General features: G+C 45.3%; 1 long non-coding RNA gene and 1 pseudogene across 1 annotated transcript in view; both read left to right on the top strand.

Moving 5' to 3' along the window:
- The first annotated feature begins 5,924 nt into the window (after positions 1 to 5,924).
- The window catches only part of LOC139232933 (uncharacterized), a 36,964-nt gene continuing 22,880 nt past the window's right edge, over positions 5,925 to 20,008 (top strand). Inside the window, exon 1 of the long non-coding RNA XR_011588115.1 lies at positions 5,925 to 6,280. This is a non-coding gene — a long non-coding RNA (uncharacterized lncRNA). The remainder of the gene's footprint in view (positions 6,281 to 20,008) is intronic.
- On the top strand, positions 9,203 to 9,964 carry LOC139232932 (exosome complex component RRP42 pseudogene; annotated as a pseudogene).

The raw sequence follows: 20,008 nt of genomic DNA on the forward strand, positions 1-20,008 counted from the left end.
CATCATTTCTCCGATCGAATTCAATGCGTGGGCTAGTCCGATTGTTCCAGACCCCAAGGGAGACAGCACCGTCAGAATCTATGGTGATTACAAAGTAACTATCAATCGTTTCTCGCTGCAGGATCAATACCCGCTACCAAAGGCAGACAACCAATTTGCGACGCTGGCGGGAGGGAAAACTTTCACGAAGCTGGATTTGACCTTGGCCTACATGATGCAGGAGCTGGAGGAATCTTTGAAAGTCCTCACCTGCATCAACACGCACAAAAGTCTTTTCGTTTACAACAGATGACTGTTTGGGATTCGATCGGCCGCGGCGATATTCCAGAGGAACATGGAAAGCTTGCTGAAGTCGGTCCCGCGCACCGTGGTCTTCCAGGGCGACATCTTGTTTACAGGTCGGGACACCGTCGAGCACCTGCAGAACCTGGAGGAGGTTCTTAGTCGGCTTAATCGTGTGGGCCTCAGGCTAAAATGTTCGAAGTGCGTTTTCCTGGTGCCTGAATCGGAGTTTCTGGAGAGAAGAATCACGGCGGACGGCATCAGACCCACCGATTCGAAGACGGAAACAATCAAGAATGCACCGAGACCACAGAACGTGACGGAGCTGCGGTCGTTTCTAGGACTCCTGAACTATTTTGGTAACATCTTACCGGGTCTTAGCACATTGTTAAAACTCCTGCATTCTTTACTGTGCAAGGAAGATGAATGGGTATGAGTAAAAAGCCAAGAAAATGCCTTTGAGAAAGCTAGGAAGCTGATACGTTCAAACAAATTGCTTGTGTTGTATGATCCATGTAAACGTTTGTTACTAGCTTGTGATCGTCATCATACGGGGTCGGGTGTGTATTGCAACAAGCTAATGAATTTGGGAAATTGCAACCGGTTGCTTATGCATCCAGAAGTCTGTCTAAGGCCGAGAGGGCCTACAGTATGATCGAAAAAGAAGCGTTAACGTGTGTTTATGGGGTAAAGAAAATGCATCAATATCTTTTTGGGCTCAAATTTGAATTGGAAACCGAACATAAGCCGCTTATATCCCTCTTTTCTGAAAATAAGGGGATAAATACAAATGCATCGGCCCGCATCCAGAGATGGACGCTCACATTGTCTGCATACAACTACGCCATCCGCCACAGGCTAGGCACAGAAAACTGTGTCGATGCTCTCAGTAGGCTACCATTCCCACCACAGCGGTGGAGATAGTACAGCCTGCAGATTTAGTTATGGTAATAGAAGCATGCGAGAGTGAGCAATCACCTGTTACCGCCTGACAGATTAGAACCTGGACGAGCCAGGATCCCTTACTGTCCTTGGTCCAAAAAAACTGTGTGCTCCACGGGAGTTGGTCTATTGTCCTGTTAGAGATGTAAGAAGAAATAAAGCCGTACCAATGGCGCAAAGATGAAATGTCTATACAGATAGACTGCCTCCTATGGGGTAATCGGGTAGTTGTGCCAAAACATGGCAGGGACACTTTCATTTGTGATCTCCACAGTACCAACCCAGGCATTGTAATGATGAAAGTGATAGCCAGATCCCATGTGTGGTGGCCCGGTATCGATGCAGACTTAGAGTCCTGTGTGCACAAATGCAATACATGTTCCTAGTTAAGCAACGCACCTAGGGAGGTGCCACTAAGTTTATGGTCTTGGCCCTCCAAACTGTGGTCTAGGGTTCATGTTGACTATGCAGGCTCATTCTTGGGAAAAATGTTTAGTGGTTGTAAATGCATATTCCAAATAGATTGAATGTGCCATAATGTCGGCAAGCATATCTGCTGCCACCACTGAAAGCCTACGGGACATGTTTGCTACCCACGGCCTGCGTGGTGTCCTTGTAAGTGACAATGTGCCATGCTTTACCAGTGCCGAATTCAAGGAATTCATGACCATCAAATGGGGTCAAAAATGTCACGTCTGGCCCATTTAAGCCAGCATCCAACGGTCAGGCAGAACGAGCAGTTCAAACAATCAAGCAGAGCTTGAAAAGGGTAACTGAAGGCTCACTGCAGACTCGCTTATCCCGAGTCCTGCTTAGTTAGTGCACAAGACCCCACTCATTCATCGCGTTTCCTCCCGCTGAACTGCTCATGAAAAGGGCACTTAAGACAAGGCTCTCGTTAGTCCACCCTGATCTACACGAACAGGTAGAGAGCAGGCGGCTTCAACAGAATACATATCATGATCGTGCAAATGCGTCACGCAAAATTGAAGTAAATGTTCCTGTATTTGTGTTCAACTATGGACAAGGTTCCAAGTGGATTGCTGGCACTGTTTTGCCAAAGTGGGGAGTAGGGTGTTTGTGGTCAAACTCGCAAATGGACTCACCTGTAGAAAACACTTGGACCGAATCAAACTCAGATTTACGGACTATCCAGAACAACCCACAATAGACTCTACCTTTTTTGACCTTCCAACACACACACACACGTGGCAACCAACCCAGCGGTTGACCATGAAGCAGAACCCATCACCCGCAGCAGCCCAGCAAGGCTCACCACCCCCAGCAGTCCAGCATGGCCAGCTGCGCAGCAGCCCAGTGAAGGCCCAACAAACGACCCACCAACACCAGCATTTGCACCGAGATGATCAACCAGGGAAAGGAAGGCCCCAGGTCGACTCACATTGTAAATAGTTACACTACTGACTTTGCGGGGGAGTGTTGTTATATATGTAAACCTGTAATTACCATGTATATCCACCAGAGGGCTTATCCCCTGGAGTCCCAAGGGATCCATAATCCCTTGGGAGCACCTGTATATAAGGAGGCCTCACAGGCTGGAGAGGCACTCTGAGATTTGCAATAAAGGGCTTCGGTCACACTTACTTTGAGCTTGCAGTATCTCGTCTGACTCCTTATCCAAGACATAACACAAGGTAAGTTTTTAAAACTGTCCTTTGTGGGGCCAGGAGGAGCAGGAATGCTCCCACAGGCCCTACAATGAAAATCTAGGCAGCTGCTACTTCACACTCCTCTCCTCCCCCCCATCCCCCACCTCCCAGAATTCTGGCCCTGTGTAGTGACAGGTGATCAATGGCCACCCGAATTTTTACCAATAATAGGAATGTTAATGAGGTCCAGGTATTAAAATCGTCATGATCTCATGGGCGGGCAGAAATCAAACTGAACCCAATTACAATCATCTTTCCCAGAGCTGGAACCACAAATGTTCACCTGTCTCTTAGAGCCAAAACCACAACCATTCCCCTGTCTCAAAGTCCGAACCACAAACATTCACCTGTCTCAGAGCCAGACCCACAAACATTCACCTGTCCCACACACAGAACCACAAACATTCACCTGTCTCTCAGTTAGAACCACAAATATTCATCTGCCTCCCAGCTAGGCTTCCACGGGTGATGTTGAAACAATACAGGATTTGCAGTGGGAGGGAGTGCATAGAAAGATAATCACAGCCATTTGGAAGATGTATTTTGAGCGTGTCTCATCAATCTCAGTAAACGTGGCTGTTGTAAGTGCAGCCAAGCTGACGTGCAGTTGAGTTTTAGCATTACTCTTCACAGTATTACTCACGGCAGCTGTTGTCATAAGAACACAAGAAATATGAGCAGGAGTAGGCCATTCAGCCTCTCGAGCCTACTCTGCCATTCAATAGGATCATGGCTGATGGAGAATAGACGGTGTTCCAGTTGACAGTTTATTTCAATTAAATAGGTTAGTCAGGACCAGGGGTCACAAAATTAAGTTGGATAGGGCTAGATCTAGGCTAGATGTCAGGAGGTGGTTCTTTTCCCAGAGAATAGAAGACTTCTAGCACAAGCTGCCGTTTCATGTGGTGGATGCAGACTCGCTGAATTCCTTCAAGCGAAAGCTGGATTTGTTTCTGGCTGCGAGAGAGATTGCCTCTGCAGAAGGTAGGTACTGCAGGGAATTCAAGGCCAGAGTGATCTCCTAGACTAGTTTTGATTGGCTGGATGGGTCGGAGAGGAATTTCCCAGATTTTTTTTTCCCAGCCTGCCACGGACCAGCTTGGAAAAGGCGGGCGACCACATGGAAATAGGTACATGCCTGTTGAAAGATCCTTAGCATCATTTTATCATCAGGTTTTGGCTTTAACTTCTTTAACACAGGATTCACGCACCTCGGGAACCTCCCTGTGAAGGGGAGGCAGAAGCTCAGTGGCCATTGTGCCATTAAGTCTATTAAGTGACAGCTGAAGAAAACACAAATACTCCCACATTACTGCTGCTTGCTTGCCTAATGGAAAGGCTCTTAGTGACTCCATTTTGTGGAGCGATTTAATTGTCAGGGGTTTGCAGGTCTTCAAATACCTCAGTAGCCATTCTCACCACATTGCTAGCCACTATCAAAACATTGAGGATTGTGCCTCTGATCTCCTCTTTACCTCTAATCTATTAGATCAGCAAGCATGGGTGCCATTTATACTGGCTCATCTTGGACCTAAGAATCAGACCAAGATGAGCCACAGCACCGAAAGCACAAGCCACGCCAGCAGCAGCAACCACAACACCCTTTTTTTCCTTAACGACCTGATGCTCCACAGGAGACAGGGGGTCAGCATAGACCTGCACCACACCAGAGGCGATACCCCCCAACACACGGTATACAGGCAGAGGATGAACTTCCTGGACATGACTGAGCAGCAGTGTTACAGGGGGCTCAGGCTATTGCACCAGGTCATCACAGATATTTGTAGCTTGCTGGAACAAGACCTGTTGCCCAGAGGACATGGTGGACACGCATTACCAATGGCTATCACAGTCGCAATCACCCTCAACCTCTTTGCCTCTGGCTCCTTCTAGGGATCTGCAGCAGACATTTGCAGGATCTCGCAGTCGGTTGCCCACAGATGCATCACCAGGTGACCGATGTCATATTTGGCAAGTCAGGCTCTCATGTAAACTTTGCCACTGATAAAGCCAAAGTTGCTGAGAGGGCTGTCAGCTGTGCGGCTCTGGGTGGCTTCCCACAGGTGCAAGGCGTCATTGACTGCACACATGTGGCCATCAAGATAGGCCCTCATAACCCAGGAGTGTTTGTGAACCGCACGGACTTCCACTCCCTCAACGTGACGCTCGTCTGCAACCATAAAAGGATCATCATGCATGTGTGCACCAGATTCCCTCGCAGGTTTCATACTGCGTCAGTCCACCCTCCCTCAGCTCTTCGCACCGGCTGGCTGTCTGGAGACATGGACTATCCACTGAAGACGTGGTTCATGACACCCTGAGGAGGATGGGTTACATCTGCAGAGGATGACTATGAGGGAGTGGCGTGACATTGCCAAAATGGCCTCCTTCTGTGGCATTACTTGCTATGATTGCACTAGGATGAGGGTGAGTGTCAGTGGTGGTTAGTCAGATGGGGATGTGAGTGGGTACAGAGATAGAAAGGGATGGGTGCACCTTGCAAGGTTTGTTGGTGTGAGGAATGATGTGCAGGAGTAGGCATGGGAAGGCAGAATGATGGTTGGGGTGACACACACATCAGGATATTGGAGTGTGGCATTGCACTCACCTTTCCTGACCTGACAAGATCATTAAATCTTTTGATGCATTGTATCCACGTCCTCCTCACGACATCTCTGCTACTGACTTCATTTACGATCTCTAACCATGCCCTTTTAGTCTCTTTGGCTGGTCGTTTTCATCCATCCCCAGGGAAGAAGACCTCCCAGCATGTTTTTACTGCCATCACCATCCCTTCCATGGAAGGATCTGTGAATCTTGGTGCTGCCCTCTGCCTTGTCTCCATGGCCCACAGATTTGTCAGTTTTATTCCGTAATTTAGAGCTCTTGAAACCACCTTCAACACGCTGACACCAACCTTCAAATGAGATGTGTGCAAGGCTGCTTTAAATAGCCATGCTGAAAACAAGTCATCAGTGACATCATCAGACCTGCACCATTTAAATGGGCCGGGAAACGCACATGAGTCTTTCAATTGAGTTTAACGCGCAGTGCAAATCTTCGGGTTGCCGACCCACTGCGCGGCCCACACGTACCCTACCCGACTCCAAGGTAAAGATTCCAGTCCCTCAGTACTGCAATGAATTTCGGCCCTGATTTTACCTCCAAGGGGATTCCCCACCAGAGGCGATAACAGGGTGCTAAGCACTTATTGATGGACACGGCGAGAAGATCAACTCCCGCCCGATTCGGCAGGAGCTTTGCGGCGGTGTTGCTTCCCGATCTCCTTCGCTCGGTAGCGCCCCGGACCCGAACTTGAGGTTCACATCGCCGGGCGAAAACATCGGCAGCTGCAGGAGGCGATACTTAAAGGCGAGGTGGCCGAGGTAGTTGAAAAATGATTTTAATTGATTCTTTTTTCTTGTTTTTCACCCGCGGTCAATCAGCCCGGCACTCTGATGCCGTGCATCGGGCTGATCGGGCCGGATTGCAGCGGCTGACGGGGAGCCCTTGCAGAGCCTGCAGTGATGGCCCTTCCCTCTAAGGGAGGGAAGGAGCCTTCCAACGCGGCAGTGCTGCAGGGCCCAGTTTGCAGTGCTGCACACCTACCGCCCTGCCTGCGTCCTGTTGCGCTCCAGGAAGGAAGTGGAGTGCTTGATTTAGTGACCCAGTACCTTCCTGAAGCGCAAACGGCAACTTTTTTTGAAGCTAAAAAAACTTTAGCCCCTGGCGCTACTTTTTTCAACTTTTAAAAGTGAACACCCCGAACGGATCGCTCCCGAATTTCTCCCCTTACGGTTCACACTAAGCTGTCACAAATGATCGAAAACCCTGCTCTTCTTGTACGTAGTGAAAACGTGAAGGACCCCAGCATAAAGCTGTGCTATTGTGAAGATCGTCACTTTGAATCTGTTGCCGGCTCTGATACACGGGCCATCTGCTATTTTATTTAAATGATCAACAAATTGATTCCCCAAAGTGTCACTTGTGTCTGCTGAAAATGGCCGACATTGCATTTGTGAGAGGCAGTGGCACACACAGGGAGGCTGGTCCCAATGCTGCATCACAGGTGCAGCAGAATAACACGGCATGATCGAGCATCAGAGGTTCATAATCGGCAGAGTTTCAAGTCACACAATATGTGGTGCGATGAGATAATTGATAGATCATTTTCAGAAACAACAGGCGCTGAAGCAGAATCTTCATTAAAATGCATGCAGCTTCCATTGCTTCATTTAAGATGATTGAAAACGAAAGTGCAAAGTACTGAAATGCGCCAGGATGTTGTGACAGACTTGGAAAAGCCCTCTGGAATTTGCAGAACAATAGTTGCCTGCCAGGGTCACAATCAGGAACTATGAAAGCTGGAATTACAACATGGCAGAAATACACAGCATCTGAGAGAGAAAAGTGTCTTTTCTGGGCCTACCTGAACTGGTAACCTAAATTACTCTTTGAAATGCTGACCAACCTGTTGTGGATCTTCAACAGTTTCTATGTCAAGAGCCAACTTGTTTCAGGCATGCCTTAACAATGCACTACAGCAGTCTTAATTGGTAAGGTCACCAAAGATGCTCCTTATTAGAACATGATCAAAATAGAGACAATAAGAACATAAGAAATAGGAGCAGAAATAGACCATTTGGCCCTTCGAGCCTGCTCCGCCATTCAATAAGATCATGGCTGATCTGATTATGGACTCAGCTCCACTTCCCTGCCCGCTCCCCATATCCCTTCACTCCCTTATCGTTCAAAAACTTGTCTATCTCCACCTTAAATATATTCAATGATCCAGCCTCCACAGCTCTCTGGGGTAGAGAATGCCAAAGATTCACGACTCTGAGAAGAAATTCCTCCTCATTTCTGTTTTAACTGGGCGACCCCTTATTCTGAAACTATGCCCCCTAGTTCTAGATTCCCCCATGAGAGGAAACATCCTCTCTGCATCTACCCTGTCAATCCCCCTCAGAATCTTATTGTAATATCTGTAAGTTTGTAATGGTTGTAGCTCCACACGATGGATGTATTGCAATTACAGAGTTAATAATAAACAGAACCAGGCATGTTCCGGAGGCTTCCGACAGAGCTGCCTGCCATGTTAGAAAGCTGTGTGCGCTGTGCTCTGTGAATATATCACATTTGGCAGCGAGATGGGATTTTTAGGATGATTTAAAGCTGAAATTTTATTGGTGAAAGATTCAGCCAGCCAACAGAGAGACTTTGAAAGCTTCTCTGTCTTTGGAATAAGCTACAAAATCCAAGGTAAAATACGTCACATTGAGAACAGCTAGAAATTAAAAATGGCAGCACCCGCAGGTGTAATGGGACATTTGGGTGAATATAGACATGACCAGGAATGTTTTAAAGCATATGTGGATCGGCTAGAAATGTATTTCACTGCAAATAACATAATCGAAGTTCCAGACAATGCAGTCCAGAATCAGGCAAGATTGGAACGGTAGCAAGCTATCTTCTTATTGGAGGCAGGTCCGGCATTATACGAAACCCTTATAAATCTGCTTGTGCCTGACGAGCCAAAGGACACAACGCTTAAGAGATTTTAACGAAGCTGGAGCAGCACTATAATCCCAAACCATTAGAAATTGCTGAAAGCTATCGTTTCTGGATTCGGAATCAAAAGACTGATGTAGGTATTAGTGATTATATCATAGCATTAAATAAAGCTATCGATTCATTGTAATTTCGGAAACTTTCAAAACCAAGCATTACAGGTCGTTTTGTTTGTAGGATGAAAAATGATGCGATCAGAAGAAAGTTATTGATGACAGATGACTTGACTTTTGAGATTGCTTGTCAGACATCGACGTCGATGGGCATGGCCGAACAATATTCCTGAGAATTTCATCATAATTACAGTCATCAGTCAACCAAGGTAAATCGCCTGCAGATTAAATTAAAAGGCAGTGGGGGCCCAAAGTCGAAGAAACTGGAAATTCTAACAGAGCATCGAAGTCGTGCTATAGATGCCTGGGACAACACATTGTTCAAAGTTGTCCATACGTGAAGCCAGAGTGTTTCTTCTGCAAAAAGACTGGGCATCTTGCAAAGGCATGCTGACTGAAGGGTAAACCAGCTTTTAAAGCTATGAATCCAGCATTCAAAGCTATGAGTAGAAATCCCAAGAGACTACAGAGCATGGAAGAACAACAACAGGATGAGGCGATGTTAGAGTTATCAGGAGCACGAGGTTAACGCACAGCGATTCGGAAAGCATCAAAATCCACATAGATGTTGCGGGATTCAAGATACCAAGGTGGGGAAGGTTTATGTGATGCACGGGGTGCAGGATGATCTGCGAATTGATGGCCATGGCTGTGAAGGTTACAGACATTGAAATAGAGATGGATTTGGTGTCAATCACAAGTGGATCTGCGAGAGTGAAGATTGGTCACACAGGTATTCTTGTTGGCGTCAAAGCTGAAATGAAAATGCCCAAACTGAAGAAGCCCAACGAAGGCTTTTTGGAATTCTTTGTGGACTGTTCTGCCAATGCAACCCCTGAGTTTGAAGGACGTGGAGGAGATGACCTTGGCACCGAAATTGCCAACACCCTGTACCAATTGTTCGATAATAGCAGTAGTTTGGAGCTAAAGGCACTGTGTATCACTCCCAGAGACCACTGCTGGATCCTCTATGTAGATGTACTGTTGCTGGAATGTGGTGGGAACCTTTTTGATGCAATCTCCATCGCAGTTAAAGTCGCAATTCATAATACCAGAATTCCAAAGGTCAGAGTTCTCGCAGGTGATGAAGGTTCCAAGGAAATTGAGCTGTTAGATGATCCCACTGACTGCATTCGGCTCAAGATTGGTCACGGGCATGTGGTCAATGCCACCTCGCAGGAGGAAGCATGCTGCATGGCCAGCCTGTTGGTCTCTGTCACCAGCAAAGGGACCATGACTTGCTTCAGGAAGCTGGGCGGCGGCAGCTTGGATCCAGCCAGTGTCTTTGAAATGTTTAAGACAGGAAAATGAGTTGGAAAAGATTTGCATAAATCATTACAGACTACTTTGGAGAAAGAAAAGTTTAGGAAACAAACGGCAAAAAGTTGGATTTCTTGGTTGAAGATGTTGAGGATTTCCAGAACCAGGGGTCACAGTCTAAGGATAAGGGGTAAGCCATTTAGGACCGAGATGAGGAGAAACTTCTTCACTCAGAGAGTTGTTAACCTGTGGAATTCTCTACCGCAGAGAGTTGTTGATGCCAGTTCGTTAGATGTATTCAAGAGGGAATTAGATATGGCCCTAATGGCTGAAGGGATCAAAGGGTATGGAGAGAAAGCAGGAAAGGGGTACTGAGGTGAATGATCAGCCATGATCTTATTGAATGGTGGTGCAGGCTTGAAGGGCCGAATGGCTTACTCCTGCACCTATTTTCTATGTTTCTATGAATTCCCTCCTAAAACCTCACTGCCGTTCCTACTTAAAGATGCTCCTTACAACCTACCTCTTCTGCCGTAATTTCTCCTTCTGTGGCTCGCTGCTAATTTTTTGTCATGATACTCCTGTGAAGCACCTTGGAACGTTTTACTACGTTAAAGGCACTAAACGCGCTATATAAATACAAGTTGCTGTTGTTGATTTGCTAGCAAGTTTATGTTGCTATATTTCCAAAAAAAAGTCTACTCTGCAATAAAAGTACTGGTTTTCTGTGGGTAGTTGACCCTGTTTTTTCGGAAGTTAGGACATGGAGATTTGTACAGTGGGGCCAGGATTGTTGATATTTACCTGAAAGCGGGGGGGTGGGACATGAGGGGGGGGAAGCAGAGTGATATTTGCATGAGGGAATACCCCTGAAGTATGGCAAAAATTGCAGGTGTCACTGGGACTGTATCAATATTTTGCAGCCATCAATGGTTGGCAGATGGCCCCCAGGACTGCATCATTATTTACTCTGGGGTCCCGTAATTCCATCAATGCTTGGCTTGGGGTCCCCGGAATCATGCCATTATTCACAGGGGACCCTGGAACTATGATGATATTTATAGGGTGTCTCCAGGAGGATATCAATATTGGTATGGGAAAGGTTCCCTGGTAGTGTGTTGATATTTTCAGGGAGTCCTTGGAATACAATGTCGGAAAGTATGAGGTCATCCACCTTGGGGGAAAAAAAACAGTAAAAGGGAATATTATTTGAATGGGGAGAAATTACAACATGCTGAGATACAGAGGGACCTGGGGGTCCTTGTGCATGAAACTCTTTTAGGGAGTTAACGGAAAAAACATTAAACCGTGCCCCCCGATCTGGGGGAAACACCAACATTTACAATGCCATTTTTTTTTTGGCACAGAATTGAATTTTTCTCCAAGTGCCCCCTATAAAAGGGGAGGGGGACACTAAAAGCACCGGCAATTAAAACAAATTAAACTTTAAAACGTAAAATCAAATAAAAATTTGGTTGCCGGGCGTGATGATGCACTCCAGTCCCTTCGGTGCCCACCTCTCGCGGAAGGCCGCGAGCGTACCGGTGGACACTGCGTGCTCCATCTCCAAGGACACCCTGGACCGGATGTAAGAGCGGAAGAGAGGCAGGCAGTCAGGTTGAACGACCCCCTCGACCGCCCGCTGCCTGGACCGGCTGATGGCACCCTTGGCCGTGCCCAGGAGCAGTCCTACGAGGAGGCCCTCGGACCTACCCGCTCCCCTCCGCACAGGGTGCCCAAAGATCAGGAGAGTGGGACTGAAGTGCAGCCAGAATTTCAGGAGCAGCCCCTTTAAATAATGAAACAGGGGCTGCAACCTCGTGCACTCAATAAAAACATGGAACACGGACTCCTCCAGACCGCAGAAATTGCAGGCGGCCTGGGAGTCCGTGAACCGGCTTAAAAAGTTGTTGCACGGCACTGCTCCGTGCACCACCCTCCAGGCCAAGTCCCCGATGAATAGTGGGAGGACTCCCGCATAGAGTGCCCTCCATCGGGGACCCCCGCCTCCTCCGGACGACAAGATGGTACGCCATGGCGTGTCCGAACGGCTGGCGAGGATGGAAAAGTTGAGTGTGCAGGAGCAGCCCGTACAGGAAACCCATCCGCGCGGAACTGAAAGGCACAATCCCAAAAAGTTAGTTTGCAGGTGCAGCAGGTAATCAGGAAGGCGAATGGAATGTTGGCCTTCATTGCGAGAGGGATGGAGTACAAAAGCAGGGAGGTCCTGCTGCAACTGTATAGGGTATTGGTAAGGCCGCACCTGGAGTACTGCGTGCAGTTTTGGTCACCTTACTTAAGGAAGGGTATACTGGCTTTGGAGGGGGTACAGAGATGATTCACTAGGCTGATTCCGGAGATGAGGGGGTTACCTTATGATGATAGATTGAGTAGACTGGGTCTTTACTCGTTGGAGTTCAGAAGGATGAGGGGTGATCTTAAATAAACATTTAAAATCATGAAAGGGATAGACAAGATAGAGGCAGAGAGGTTGTTTCCACTGGTCGGGGAGACTAGAACTAGGGGGCACAGCCTCAAAATACGGGGAAGCCAATTTAAAACCTAGTTGAGAAGGAATTTCTTCTCCCAGAGGGTTGTGAATCTGTGGAATTCTCTGCCCAAGAAAGCAGTTGAGGCTAGCTCATTGAATGTATTCAAGTCACAGATGGATAGATTTTTAACCAATAAGGGAATTAACGGTTACGGGGAGTGGGCGGGTAAGTGGAGCTGAGTCCACGGCCAGATCAGCCATGATCATGTTGAATGGCGGAGCAGGCTCGAAGGGCTAGATGGCCTACTCCTGTTCCTAATTCTTATGTTCTTATGTTCTATTTACAGGGCGTGTTGTGAGTGTGTCGATATCTGTATCGAGATCATGAGGAATATGTTGATATTTGCAGGGGCTCCCTGACCGTTTGTGGATGTTTACTGTGGGTGTCCCGGGAGTATACCGATATTTGCGTGAGGGGGAGGTCTCGTTCATGTGTCAAAATTTGCTGTAAGGTCTCAGGAGTGTGCATGGAATAATCTGGAATCTGTCAACATTTGCATTGGGGTCACTGGGAAGGTTGTACCTCTCCAGTCCGGGACTCTTTGATCCGGCATCATTCCTGGCGGAGGAGGGGGGGGTTGCGACCCATGCTGTGTCTTGGAGCTGGCTGCTCCTCATCTCTCCGCTGCCTCCGGGGTTCCCTCCTTGATCCGGTTGGCACCGAGAGGGAGCGAGGAGTGTGGTGGTTGACTGGGGCGCCAAAGCTGGGCCTGAGAAATGCTGCGCAGTTGACTTCTGCCGGGTCGTTGTCAGTAGCGTCCTGGAAGGTAATGTCCCCAATTCGTTGCCAAATATAGAAGATTTATTCACAACACTGACAGGTGGTCAGATCTTCTCAAAACTGGATCTTATGAATGCCTACTTACAGCTTGAACTAGATGAGGAGTCCAAGTCATGTTTGACTATAAATACTCATCTAGGCCTATATCAATTTAATAGGCTTCTGCTTGGAGTGTCTTCCGCCCCTGCCATATTCCAAGGGGTAATGAACCAGATTTTGCAAGGTATTGAAGGGGTAGTATGTTAGTGAGATGACATATTAATTTCAGCACCAAATAGGCAAATTCATAATAACATATTGAATAAAGCCCTCAAACGACTAGAGAAGCACAGAGTACGAGTGTCTGCTCATAAGTGTGAGTTATTTAAAAACTCAGTGGAGTACAGAGGGTACAGAGTAGACAAAGATGGTTTACATCCAACCATGGAAAAATTGGATGCAATTAGAAATGCATCCACTCCCAGGAATGTCACTGAACTTCGTTCATTCTTGGTCTTTTGAACTATTATGGGAATTTCCTACCAAATTTGGCTACAGTATTACATCCACTGAATGAACTATTGAAAAAACAAGTTCATTGGAAGTGGTCAAAAGAATGCGATACAGCATTCAAGGAGTGTAAAAGCAAATTGGTAGAGAGCACCATGTTAGTTCACTATGCCATATCTAAGGAGATTAAGGTAGCATGTGATGCCTCGCCATATGGAGTTGGGGCAGTAATCTCTCATGTATCACGTAGTGGGGAGGAGAGACCAATTGATTTTGCTTCACGCACTCTCAGTGCCAGTGAGAATAATTATGCGCAAATTGAAAGGGAAGCCTTGGCATTAATTTTTGGGATTAAGAAGTTTCACAAATACTTGATTGGTCATAAGTTTAACATCGTTACAAACCATAAGCCCCTAACAGCAATCCTGCATCCAAAGTCCCCAGTTCCAACATTAGCTGCAGCAGAGATGGGCTTTGATTTTGTCAGCATATACATATGATATTGAATAGAGACGATCAGCTGATCACAATAATGCTGTGCAATGTCTGGATTTTCTGTTACATTGGATAGGGAAGAAGTGTTTTATTTTTCATACATTGATGAACTGCCAGTCACAGCTGAAAAGATTGGTAGAGCAACCAAAGGTGTATGTCAAAGGTGTATGATTATATTGCTAATGGATGGCCAAACCAGGTAACAGACAAAGATACACATCCTTTCTTCATTCGTAGGAATGAATTATCAGTCGATGAAGATTGTATCATGTGGGGTGCAAGAGTGGTTAAACCAAATATATTCAGGTCCAAATTATTAGTAGACTTCCATGACCAGCATCTGGGAATGTGCTTGACCATGAGTTTTGCACGCAGTTACTTATGATGGCCAGGTCTTGATAAAGATATAGAGTACATTGTGAATCAGTGTACGACATGTCGATCGGTAAGCAAGCAACCACCACCAGTACCATTACAGCCATGGAAGTGGCCTCCCAGGGTGTGGCAAAGGCTACATATCGATTTTGCTGAGTTAGAAGGACAACAATTATTCATGGTGATTGATAGCCATTCAAAGTGGGTTGAGGTGTTCCCAATGTGGAAAATAACAACAAGTAAAACATTGGACATTTTACGAAGATTATTTTCTTCATTTGGCCCCCGCAGAAGAAATTGTTTTGGATAATGGACCACAATTTCGTTCTGAAGAATTTGCACTGTTCACGAGCAAAAATGGTGTGAAACATACCAAGGTTCCACCATACCACCCTGCTTCGAATGATGCAGCAGAGCACACTGTACAAATTGTAAAAACGTGGCCTCATAAAACAAATGTTAAATCCAAATCCAAGGAAATGACAGTTGTCATTTGATCACAAATTGGCTAATTTTTTGATTACATATCGTAATACTCCTCATACAACTACTGGTAGAACTCCAGCAGAGTTGTTTCTCAAACGACAGCCATGAACAAGATTTTCTTGATAAAACCAAATTTGGCACAGTCCGTAGAAGAAACACAATTAAGACAGAAAGAGAATCTTGATAGAGGTAGAGTAAAAGAAAGAAGTGTGAAATTAAACCAGAAGGTGAGAGTGAAGAACCATCACCATAAATGGTTAAAGTGGTTACTAGGAAGAGTGGTGAAGATATGGTGGTCCTCGCACATATTTGGTTAAGATGTTTGATAATGGACAGGTTAGGTTTGTTCATATTGATCATATTTTACCGACAGACATGGAAGGAGTTGAAGGTGGGAATGATTCAATTATTTCTGACATCAGATAGTTTTGATACACCAGTAGCAAATCCTAAATCCAATGTACTGGAAACAATTCCAGGAGAGAATCAGAATGAAAATCTGAGTCCGAGTCAAGAAAATAAAGAGCCTGAAGTTGGAGTGAGTTCAAATGAAAATCAAGGAAATTCGGTGGAGGAAAACGTCCCTCAAGATGAGCCTCGAATGAGTTTAGATTCGACATCTTGTTTGGAAGGTTCTGTTCGAGAGCGAAGGTATCCTCTTTGAAACAGAAAACAAGTGGTAAAGTTACATTTGTAATTATGGAAAAAAATAAGTCTATATACTGTTATGTATAAAAATGAAAGTTATGTATGATAAAATAACTTCTTCATTAAGGAGAGAGAAGTGTAATGTCTGTAAGCTTGTAATGTTTGTAGCTCCACACTGGATGTGGAAGTATTGTGTACTGCAACTACAGAGTTAATAATAAACAGAACCAGGCATGTTCCGGAGGCTTCCGACAGAGCTGCCTGCCTTGTTAGGAGCTGTGTGTGCTGTGCTCTGTGAATATATCACACTTACACATTTCAATAAGATCACCTCTCATTCTTCGAAACTCCAATGAGTACAGTCCAACCTGCTGAACCCTTCATCTCAGGATGTCTTTGAGTAAACACATCAACACCTCCATTAAAACTGCGGACAAGGGAATTTAACACGCTTGCCTTCCCTCATTGTCACACAGCTGACTCTGAAGGCCAATCATTCTTCATTTGATTCAAGGCACATTTCTCCACATCATTCACCTTAACTGTGATTTCACCAAGCAACCCAGAAGAATGTTAATATTAATATTCACTAATAGTCAGATAATCGAATGTGAAAAAGAAAATCAACTTTTAATTAATGGCGAGGGCCATAATCTTTGTTAACAAGCGCAGCGTCTAGTAATGAACATTCATAATCATAAATTTCTTATTTATTCAATAACCCAGCTGCTCTTTCTAATTATGTACTTGCATTGACTGAGTAAAAAATTGCTAACTTCTGCAGCCAAGGTTTAAATTGCTTACCAGTTTATTTCTCCGTGCATTAATCTCCGAAGTAGCCGAGCAGCAATTTGCAGAGAGTTTGCAGGTGTTACTCAGCGGGTACTGGAGAGGATTCCGTGCTGTGTCTAGCATATGTTGCCTGAGGTAATTTCGAGCACAAAAATGAGATTTGAGGCAACTGTTTGTAATGATGGCAATTTATATAATGTGCTTAGCTCCTCGTGCACATCTCAGAGAAACTGCGGGAAAAACGACTCTGTATTCAGGCTCGTTTTCAGAAAATGATTGCGAGTCTGCAATTCCAGCCAGTTAGAGTCTTGTGACCACAAGCGGTCAGATGATTTAAAGCACTGTATCCTTTGTATCATTTGTTTTTCTTACAGTTAAACAGACATTTTAGCATTCAATCAAATTACAATTGCCAAGTACTCCCAGCCTTTGGTTACCCGCTTGGAGGAAAATACAAGAAATAGCCATGAAGATTTCTGACATTCAAGTCCACATCTTGGCCAGCTCGGAGACTCTATAGCGTCTGAAGTATCTTTACTACAGCTAAGTGAAAAAAGCTATCTTATGTACAGAACATAACAGGCAGAGAGGCTTTTGATATAATAATGCGATTGAAGAGGTCAGGTCTCATCGGAAGTCAAATAGCAAAGTTTGAATAATGTAACAAAAGCAAAAGGAGGCTGGAACTATGAAATAGAAACAGAAAATGCTGGATAACACGCAGCAGATCAGGCACCATCAGTGGAGAGAGAAACATAGTTAACAATTCAGGTCGATGGCCTTTCATCAGAACTGGAAGAAGTTAGAGATTAAGGGGATGAATTTGCCCCGCGCCCCAATTGGAGGCAGTAATCTTCCAAGGCCGGGACTTTTATCGCCAGGCTGTTTCTCTCTCCACAGAGGCTGCCTGACCTGCTGAGTATTTCCAACATTTTCTGTTCTTATTTTTGAGTTAGTTAATCTAATTTCCCAACAGGTATAAAATATCAGCCAGGATTTTCAGTTTATGTGTTCAATGGCCCCGACAATTTCAATGGCCAGGAAAATCATGGACTAGTGAATGCACAGCAGAAAACTCCAGCCAATATATTCAAACCTGTTTTTCAAAATAAAACAGAAAGCAGCCCCCTTCCGCAAGCTTTTGCTTCTAAGTTATTACTGAAGTAATGAGATTATGAAACGAGTTGAAAAATAATTCACCCTTCAACACCGGGATTAGAGGGTTACATTATGAGGGCAGGTTGCATAAACGTGGCTTGTATTCCCTCCAGTTTAGAAGATTGAAGGGTGATCTAATCAAGGCTTTTAAAATTATAAAGGGATTTTATAACATAGATGCAGAGAAACTATTTCCTCTGATGGAGGAGATTTCAGTTGCCTTGGCCCTAAGCTTTGTAATTCCTTCCCTCAAACTCTCCACGTCTCTACCTCTTTCTCCTCCTTTAAGATGTTCCTTAAAATCTAGCTCTTTGACCAAGTTTTTGGTCACCTGTCCTGATATCATCTTACGTGGCTTGGTGTCAAATTTTGTTTGATCCCGCTCCTGTGAAGCATCTTGGGACATTTTACCACTTTAAAGGCGCCATATAAAAGCAAGCCATTATTATTGTTGTTGGTGGAGGGATCAAGAATGAGGGGACCTAATCTTAAAATTAGAGATAGGCCATTTAGGAGGGAATTCAGGAAGCACTTTTTTGCACAAAGGGTATTAGAAATTTGGAACCCTCGCCTCTGAAAGGCTGTGCATCCTGGGACAACTGGAGCTTTCGAGATGAGATTGATAAGGCCAGCCTTTCAGTTTCATTGTTGCCGATTTTCTTGGCGTTATTGCTGGTTTTTTGCCCGGCGAGAGATTCCACGTTAGTTTTTGAATGTTATTGGCCACATCTGAAGTCGCCCTCTGGGACCAAACCGCCCATGTGCAACGCCGAGAACAACCGCCAGGCCTCAACCGCTGACGTCCAGATCATCGAGAGACTCGCCCTGTAAAAGCTGCTTTTACAGGTCGGTAAGGGGAGACCCTGCAAAGAAAGGTAAGTTAAAGGTCCTTTAATGATTTAAAAAAAAATTTAACACAGCGATTAGGGTTAAAACGGTCTTGCTAATGGTTTGTACATGTTTAATTTTTTTTTTAATGAAAATTTTTGTTTTAAATTTTTCCCCCCTCCCTAGGCCCAACCACAGCCTCAGATGAAATTTTACTACTTACCATCCATTCTGATAACGAACGTCCATTTGTCTAACTTTGCACTTACCCGCCGAGAAAACTGCCGAGAATAAGTGTGCAATGCCCATTTTCTCGCCGGGCGATTAGTTTTACCTTTAAAATGGAAATTCTCGCCAGCTTTTTTCGCCGAATGTTAGCGGTCCTTCTTAGCAGGCAATAGGGCCTTTATGGAAAGTCTGGCCCATAGAATTTTGTTAGGTCAGTGTATCAAGGGATTATCAAGATAGAGGCAGAGAGGATGTTTCCACTGGTCGGGGAGACTAGAACTAGGGGGCACAGCCTCAAAATATGGGGGAGCCAATTTAAAACCGAGTTGAGAAGGAATTTCTTCTCCCAGAGGGTTGTGAATCTGTGGAATTCTCTGCCCAGGGAAGCAGTTGAGGCTAGCTCATTGAATGTATTCAAGTCACAGATAGATAGATTTTTAACCAATAATGGTTACGGGGAGCGGGCGGGTAAGTGGAGCTGAGTCCACGACCAGATCAGCCATGATCTTGTTGAATGGCGGAGCAGGCTCGAGGGGCTAGATGGCCTACTCCTGTTCCTAATTCTTATGTTCTTATTTTCTTATGACCTAAAATGGGTAACTGGAGCTGAGGTACAGATCAACCAGGATCTAATTGGTTGACAGTGCAGGCTCGAGGAACTGAAAGGCTTACTCCTGTTCGTATGTAACATATACTTTAAGCGTCTGGAACAATCCCGATATTAGTCAACAATAGCTATAATTTGGGCCAAACAAAATATAAACTAGTTGCAAAATTTAAGGGCTGCTACCATACTGATAAAGAGAAAAGGAGTTTTGAATCTTGCCTCTGAAAGTTCACCAAAGTAATATTGCTCTAACAAAAATACCCTCTACATAGTTCCAAGAGAATGGCTTTAAAAATAAAACAGTAAGTCTGTTTTCAAATCTTATTGGTCAGTTTAAACCAAGGGTTTGTCTGCATTGGGGAATCTCCTGCAAATATCAAGCATTCCAGGGACCCGCTGCAAAAATCAAGTACAGTTGTACCTCTCTAGTCTGGCACATTTGGGACCTGATCAGTGCCGGACAAGAGAATTTTCTGGACCATGGGAGGTCATGCCGACCCTAGCGGTCAGTGTATCAAAGGATATGGACCTAAGATGGGTAACTGGATTGCTGACTGCTGACAACGCTGCTGACAACGACCCGGCCATTATCTGCGCATGCATTGCGCAGAAGCCAACTGCGCGGCATTTCTCAGGCCCAGCTTTGGCGCCCCAGTCAACCGCCACATTCCTCACTCCCTCTCAGCGCCCACCGGATCAAGGAGGGAACACCGCAGGCAGTGGAGAGAAGAG

This window comes from Pristiophorus japonicus, chromosome 20, assembly GCF_044704955.1.
Source record: "Pristiophorus japonicus isolate sPriJap1 chromosome 20, sPriJap1.hap1, whole genome shotgun sequence".
NCBI lineage: Eukaryota > Metazoa > Chordata > Chondrichthyes > Pristiophoridae > Pristiophorus > Pristiophorus japonicus.